An 8480-nucleotide genomic window follows, 5' to 3' on the forward strand; every position below is an offset into this window, starting at 1 on the left:
AAATGTAGACTACATTTGTGCGTCTGCAACACTAAATTTAAAGTCAGGGTGTTGACATCATCTTATCTGAATAGCTAGGCTATATATATATATATATAAAAAAAATACTGATATAATCATTAGTGTCACAATGAGTGTCACACATTAGTGGATTGAGAGATTTTCTCAAGTTTAAGGAATGTAAACTACTAAATGTAATGTCAGGGTGTTGACATCACCGCCATCTGTAAATATATCTTTAAAAATACTGATATAATGATTAGAGTGATTATAATGAGTCTCAGTCCGGTTTGACTTATCAGTATTGTACAGTGACATACGGATGCCCGTGTGGCCACATTATTGTGAGCGGCTTGATATGGACTCGTAGAGAAATGCAACGTCCTGCCCTTTTACATCTTGAATAGTGGGAGTCATGAACCGCTGCAAGGTGACGCGTCCTCTGATTTCAACCGAAACTTCAACCTAAGCCACGCCGTGTTATTTATCACCCCCCCTCCCCTCCTCCTCCTCCTTTTTCTTTCTCCGTCCGTCAAAAAAAAAACAAGAAAAAACCTGCACCAGCTACCAGCTCCTTTTTCCTTTTTTGCCCCCCTTTAATCAAACAGGACGGGGGAGATCGGGACCCATCTTGCGCAGTGGTAACGTTAACAGCGAGTGGCGGCGGCGGCGGCGGCGGAGGAGGCGGCCACTACTCCGGGGAATGTAGACTGGCCGTCAGTCCTGACATCGGCCTCTTCTGTCTCAGACACACCAGCCAAATGGGGTAGAGTAACAACAGCATTTATAATAAAAAAAAAAACAGTGTCACGGAGCATGCATGCTAGCTGTCGCATATTTCAGAGTGTTGTCTTCCTTATGTGTGGTGGTGGACTCGTCTAACTTTCTCTTCTGTGTGTGCTTTTTCTTCTCTCTCTCTCCTCTCTCTCTCTCTGTCTCTCTCTCTTTTTTCTTTTTCTTTTTTTTAATCGAGTCGCTAGCGAGCACCGTAACAAAGTTCAAACCCCGTTAGCTATAATAGCAGCTGGCTTGGCTGTGTTTTTTTTTTTGGCAGATGTGTGTGTGTGTGTATGTGTGTGTGTGTGTGTGTGTGCGCCACGGCAACGTCAGCTTACAGGCAAGTATAGCCTAGCGAAGACATGAATTAGCATGCTAAGTTAGCTGGCTGGCGCAGCAAGTCTCCGCTGAGAATCGCCGGCCGGGGTTCACATCAGGGGCATGTGTCCTTAAATTCTCTCCCTCCTCTTTCCCCTTCCTCAACACAACAGTGCGGTGCTTTTGTTCTCCCCCAACCCCTCAACTTTATGCTTTAACGTGCTCCCCCTCTCCTGTGCTTTAAAAATCCAGATGTGGTAAAATGACTATAATATTAGCCCCCTGTCAGCTAGCTAATCTGACAAGCCAAAACAGCGTTCGAGAGTTTTTTTTTTTTTTTTTGGGGGGGGGGTGACAGCCTGCGTTAACGATACCTGTCACTTAAAACATAAGCAAGAGCATGCTGGTGTGTGAGGCATGCATGTAAGAGAGCTACTGAACACTTACCACCCAATTTTCTTTCATAATAGTCAATGTTGTGTTAATAGAGGAAAGTTAGATGTGTGTAATTTAAAGATATAGTTTATTTTAATGAGTAGGGAAGGGGAGGGGGAGTGTCTTGCCCTCTGCTGCACCCTGTGTGATGACAAGTTCTCCTCTCATCTGACACGCTTTTATTGGTTTAAGTTAGCAGTCAAAATCTGTTACTGACAGTTTAAACCCACTGTTATAATTGTAGTTGATTTATAATTTTATAACAGTGCTTTCATACAGCTTGAGTGTGTGTGTATATATATATCTATAGATATATAGATATACTTTTCTGTATCTCCTCTTGTGTGACTAGAGTGTCATAGGCTACTTTCGGGGACAAAGTTCAGACTTTGGGACTAGTTGATGTGTCCAACTAGGGACACAACGTATGTCCCTAGTTTTAGTTAAGGTTATGGTTAGTTTAAGTCCCTAGGAAATGAATGTAAATCTATATAATACCCCTCTAAAGTGAGCATGGTCTGATATGTGTGTGTGAGTGTGTGATTGCACTTATATCAACCCCATGACCTTACAGTTCACAGGGGTTAAAGTTCACAGCCACCATTAGCCTACTCATTTTGTAAGGCATTTCTTAGGCCTTCATATAACATTTAACTCAATGCATCGCACACATTTTCCTCTTGGACAACTTTTTTCAGGCTCTCTCAAATGATTTCTTGCTTTTATTCCTGAGTTCAGCCTGTTGAATGTGGCTGTGATAACGCTGCACTCAAACTTGTTCAGCATCGGTGCTACTACAGCTTTTCTCTTTCTGTGTGTGTGTTTGTGTGCGTGTGTATGCGTATGTGTGTGTGTCCAAAGGAGCTTAATGCTGTGTGTGTGTGTCTGTGTGTGTATCTACAATATCCTGGTGAGCTATATATAGCACCTAACAGAGTTTGCAACTTGATCCGAATTGTCTTTCAGGGCTACAGTACACTGTGAGCCGCTTTCCACTGGAAGTGAAATATCTCCCTGATCTTTCTCTCTCTTTTTTTTTCTCTTTTCTTTATAAGGACAAGTCACTACACCTACCTGTAGGCCTTTGTATAAGCCTTTTTTTAAATTGTGCTTTTGTTTTTTAAGTGTTATTTCCTCACACCTCATTTCCTACAAATGAAGTTGTTGCACATAATGATGGAAGCTCTGTGTGAGACAATTATTCTAATCTGTCCAGGATTAATAGACCAAATATTATTTATCTATTTTAGTCCAGCAGTTTATAAGCTGCAGGGTAACATTTTAGTAAGCACGTCTGTACACTTGGTTTGAATAAAACAAGTGGACAGAAGAGGTGACGGTGAAGCAGACCTCCTGCAAATGAGAAGATTATCATATCAAACATTTATGTGTAGCAAAGTTTGAGGGCTTTAACTGACGTATTCTAAATATGAATGAAAACCCAAATTTTGCCCAGAATTGATTTGAATGAATAAGCATGCGGCAGCCACTGCATGTCTGCACAGACTGCTCTGGTGCAAGCAGAGACAGATTTTGGTGAGCTGCTGACAAAGTGTTTCTTATCTAGCAGGGTGATCTGAGAAGTTTGGGGTGAGCTACCGGGAGCCCTGCTAAGGTGAGCTATGAAAGAATAATGTGATACTGAGAACACGTCCACATGACAGAAAACACTGAGACGGTTAAGTACTGAGCCGGACTGGACTTCAGAGGTCTAAGTCACAGTCTAAATCCCTGAGCAGAAAACATTTAGGTGAAGCGTTTTTTATGACAAGTTTAATTCATTCTGGCTCACTTAAATGTCTGAGTGTCTCTAGTGGTTCATTGCCTTTCGGTGTGCTTAGTTTTTGCATGTTTTTGCATACGGTCTTTGTAGACAAAAGTACTCTGTCTGCTGCTGGTCCTCCAACCTTTTTAAAAGACACGAATACATTCAGTCACTCTGTAAGGGCCGCTTGTTGTACGACCGCGTCAGAGAGCGAAAGTGTTTATAGCCGTTCTGAGTAGCCACACTCGAAGGTTGGAGTGGAAAGCCAGCTGTGATAAAAATGGGGAGAGGCGCGATAAATATCTAAATAAGGGGATAAAGTAAAGTTGGCTTTTGGATTGATGGTTTCCGATAATTACAGAAAGTATTGGATGCAGTTAAAGCCACAGTGACAATCAACTAGCTTTTCTGTGTCATAAAGTGAATATTTAATGATATTAATCATTAGTTGCAGCCCTGGATGCAGGCTTCCCTAATCCAACATCAGGATGGGTTGAGGTGAAGGGGTCTCTAAAACTGCTCGACCATCCTGCAAAGCAGTACTGATGAAGCATACTGGAGCCTTAAGCACATATAGGGCAGCATTTTCAGGCTCTTTAGCTTAAATTTGATCAGTTCGGTGACAACAATGCCATTTTAACTCAGGTGTGGATGAACTTTCTGAGCAGGAATACATAATAATATATAGATATTTGTTCATGTGTTCATAACTGACATAAGCACCAGAATTTAAGACCAGTCACTGAAAAAGCTGCTGTGATGTTGATTTTTTTATTTTTTACTGCACAAATTAGTGAAGCCATTCAAAGCATCGTGGTTATAGCCATTAAACTCTGATTATAAGACCCCACCCCCCTCACCACTCGGACTACTTTGTGTATGCAACTTACATAATCGTATACTTACATACTCACGCATTCTCCTACCAGGCTCTTGGAAGCAGTCAGAAATGATTTTCTCCGGTTGTTAGCATTTACATGACTGCCTGTTTGTCTTTTTGAGCACCTTATCATGAGTGACACTGGTATTTGGCAGCTTGACATGTTCCGTTTCTGTTGTAGAAACATTGGATGACGCTTTGGACTCGTCTTCACTCGTCATTAATTTATTTTGTCCGTTGCACCAAAACATGTTACACAAGCCTTCAGAGACTCCTGCAGGTTAAACTGGACTAACAAAACACTTTTAGGGCTGACTGACACTACCACGCTCACTATAAACACACACTTTAAGACACTTGCTAGCCTAGCCTTAAGGCTACAAACAACCCATAATGCATATTTTACACTTGCACTTTATCAATTCAACCAGAAGATCTGATGCTGTTAACATGTGATTGTTTATACCCCAAATATAACATGACCTCACTTTTATAGACATATTTGGACAGATACGGTACATTTATTTGTAGTCTATTTTTTATTTCTCCTATAATCTAAATGTCTAAATCTTTACTCCAGTGTTATCATTAAGAGGCTGATTCAGCTGGTGCGTCATTCTTTATGTCAAACCTCAGAGATAACATCCCTCACGTGAAGCACTCACTGAGATGTGAAGCGGTGATCAGCTTGACTCTGTGATGTGACTTGATTGTGTTGCCGTGATAAATTGAATCAAAGTTTCAGTTTTACAGTACAGAAGAAAATTGATTTGACCAAATGTCGTAACAACCAATAAATAAGTTAGTTGTGGGGTCTTTGTGACGTCTTGTTAATATGTTTGAAACTTTGGTAGTTGTTATTGTCGTATTAGTTAACTCAAAGCATATCAAGTTAACCTTTCCAGATGTAAAACAAACTGTGAGCTTCATACCTGTGAACCCACCATGAGGCCTGAGCTCCAATCAGATCTAATCATCAGAAATAAATGAATGATTGATACCAAGTCTGCTTTATGAGAGAAAAATACAGGAAGTGAGTCTTGCAATCCTATTTCTCATGTTTGAGTTGAAACATGCTGGCTCAGATTGCACGTCACATTAAAATGACATAATATCAGTTTGATTAATATAATGCTGTTGCTGGTGGATGTTGTAACAGGACGGTGCTGTTATGTATGTATTTGCTGCACCTGCTCAATATCATTATAGCAAAATGCTTGGCTTTGGCTAAAGCTGGCAGCCAATTTATGGTAGTAAGCAGAAATCTAATTCCTGAGTACGACCTCTGACCTTTTACTTGAACCTGAGCTTCTTACACACAAACCAACCAAATGATAAACATAGCAAATGACAATCCATCCAATCATTGGCAGGTCTAAAACATGCTTGTAACTAAGAAATGGACACATTAAAACTGTTTGGAGCAAGTGATACCAGTTTTACTAAATTATTGATTGCTGGTATGTGGATGTGGAAATCTTCACACGTTGGTAGATGCTTGTTTCATCACTCCTTGCGATAATAAATTATAATATAGTTCCTCCATGAAGCAAAATGTTGCTTAAACAGTTTCTAAGCAGTGTTGTTTTTCAAACTTTTACATAGCAACACACACTCACAAAGATCTCAGCTTTAACTACACTTGGATGCTACATCTGTCACCACCTCCTATCCTTTTAAGCTTTGTTCTTCTCTGCTTTTGTAATTGTACCATTAATAACACTGACTAATACTAAAAAAGGAAATTAATAGGCAACTATTTTGATAAACCATTAAAATTTTAGTCATTTTTCAAGCAAATATGACAAACATTAGCTTCTTGGATGTGATGATTTCTTTTCTTTTTCATACATGAAAGTTAACTAAAGGTTTTTGGGTTTTGGGCTGATGTTCAGACAGAATAAGACATTTTAATCATGTAACATTTGACTTGGAAATTAGACTGAACATTCTCACAATTTTCCAATGTTTTATAGACAAAATTATTTATCAGTAGATGAATTGATAATGAAAATAAAAGGTTAGTTACAGCCCTAGATTTTTTGAAGACACCAGCACTCTCAAATGAATGTTGGTTATTTTTTCACGTTTACTTGACTAGATACTGTTAATTAATCAACAAAAGCCCAAACATGTGCAAACACTCTTGATGATGTGGAGGTAATTTCCTGCCTTGTTTATATCCAGTGCAATAATTACACCTATGCTTGTTTACCCAGGTAAATTTTCCCTTCTAACTTTCTTTCAATGTGTAGGTTTCATCTCAGGTTTCTTTCAGCTTGCATCATTGCATGAACCCAGGACACTCAGCACCTCCGCAACTTTCTACTTCTACTACTCTGGCCACTTGGAAATGTGTCATAAATTACTAAAACTCTGGTCTACAGGCTGAATGCAATATTTGTCACATCTGTAATATCTCTTTTTCTTTTTTGTTGTCTTTCTGTCCGTCAGTGATGGAGGAAGTTGGTTACAGTTTACGGTTAGTATGGGTAGTATTTCTTAATGCTCCTCATAAGAACAACACTTAAGATTTTAGTTATGCCTGGTTAATGCGCTTAATGCTCAAAAAGGGTATACTTGACAAACCAACATTTTGTATGATATAGTATAAAGCACATGCAGAGTGCCTTTTTAAGACTCATTTTCACTATTGGACCTATGGGTAAAAAAAAACCCCAAACAACTGATGGGACAGACTTTCTGGTGTTTCAAACTTTAGTGGTAGACACATAGAAAGGGTTGCTGTCCATCAGCTTTCCGTTTCCAACTGCCTCTGTGCCGTAATGCCACCTCTCTGTCTGTACTGAGGCTGCAGTTTGCTCTGTTTCCTTGCTCTAGTTGGCTTTCTTCCCAGAATGTGTTGGAAAGGATGCAACCCTTGACCCTCTGTACAAAATGAACCAGTACTTCCTTGTTGTCGCAAAACCCATAGACTAGGTGCCTGCAGTATTCATACCACTTAATCCCCCGTGCCGTTGAGGAACTATTCATCTTGTTTATGTCTGGAAGAGCCGGCAGAGTTTTGGTGTACACTGGCCATATTTTCATGCCTTTTAGCGAAATTCCCCTCCTAGCTCTTAACACATATGACACAAGAATGTGCAATCTCCACATGCAGCACATAAAATCAGAGTTGGTCATGGTTTTATTTTTATGTAGTCATGTACTCTTTTCTTCCAGCTGAAATGTACTCCTTTCGTCTTCTGCTTAACTGTACAACGCTATATGTACAGTGCATAATGTTATCCCCTTGGTGTAAAAACAAAGGTAAATCTCAGGTCATCTCTTTTTGTTGTCACTGCTCGGTGAGGCATGCAACATCAAAAGACAGTGACGCTGTTTAGATTTCTTTTTCTTGTTCTGTGGCCTTTCCTCTATTGCAAGGCCTTCCTTTTCTGCACATCACCTACTGGTTAGCCTATATTTACCCAGCCTCTTGACATGTTATGTTGCCACAGCAACCTGCCACAACCCCCCTCACAGTCCCCTAGTGCGCTAGTCATTTTGGCTGTCACCTGTGTACTGCCCCACAATGCACTGCAATTTAACCCCGACGAGTATTACAAGCAGACTGAGAACTGTCAGCGTAAGGGGGGGGCAGCTTTGTAGATCATAGACTTTGTGCACCAACTTTTTTTTTTTTTCACCAAAAAAAAGAATAAATATCTCTTTTATCCATGATTTAACTGACAGATCTTTGGACCAACTGAGCACACTGTCTCATTTTTTAAGATGTACAAATGGATCTTGACCTGCAGTAACCTCTTGTTATGCTTGTAGGATACATTCCCACAACACCAGGCTGCAGAATAACAAACACGCATGTCGGGAGATAAAAACAAGCATGTGATTGAAGGAAAGGAGGATAGGAGAGAGAAAGAGAGAAAAAAAGAAAGTCACAGCAAGGACTATAAAGAGTAAAAAAAATAGATGAGAGATGGCTATAGGGCTGAATGTAGTCAGTAATCCATGAAGAGAGTTTATCCACCCCGCCTGTTAACACTCTAAACAGGCGCACTTGAATTTTCGGACCAAAAAATGCCAAACATGCAGTATACTTTGTGGGGTTTTTTTCCCCCCTCCTTGTAAGACTTTTGAATAAGAGTCAGTCTCTCTCTCTCTCTCTCTCTCTCTCTCTCTCACCCACTGACATATCACAAACGTTCACACAGTCTGTATTAGCTCTGAAATCTCCTCTTTAAGATGGGTAGCTGCTGTATTATCTGACATGGATGGTTAATGGTTTCCAATTGGGTGACCTCTTTGGTCACATTGTTAAAAGACCGATTTTTTTACCATTGG

At 40.0% G+C, this 8480-nt stretch overlaps 1 protein-coding gene across 2 annotated transcripts in view; it reads left to right on the top strand.

Annotated features, from left to right (window-relative positions):
* The first annotated feature begins 289 nt into the window (after positions 1 to 289).
* Positions 290 to 8480, top strand: part of bcl9l (bcl9 like) — a 32366-nt gene continuing 24175 nt past the window's right edge. For both annotated transcript variants that reach the window (XM_053320542.1, XM_053320543.1), the window contains exon 1: positions 290 to 766. The gene's annotated coding sequence lies outside the window, so the exon portion shown is untranslated. The remainder of the gene's footprint in view (positions 767 to 8480) is intronic.

Source organism: Scomber japonicus, chromosome 6, assembly GCF_027409825.1.
Source record: "Scomber japonicus isolate fScoJap1 chromosome 6, fScoJap1.pri, whole genome shotgun sequence".
Classification (NCBI taxonomy): Eukaryota; Metazoa; Chordata; class Actinopteri; order Scombriformes; family Scombridae; genus Scomber; species Scomber japonicus.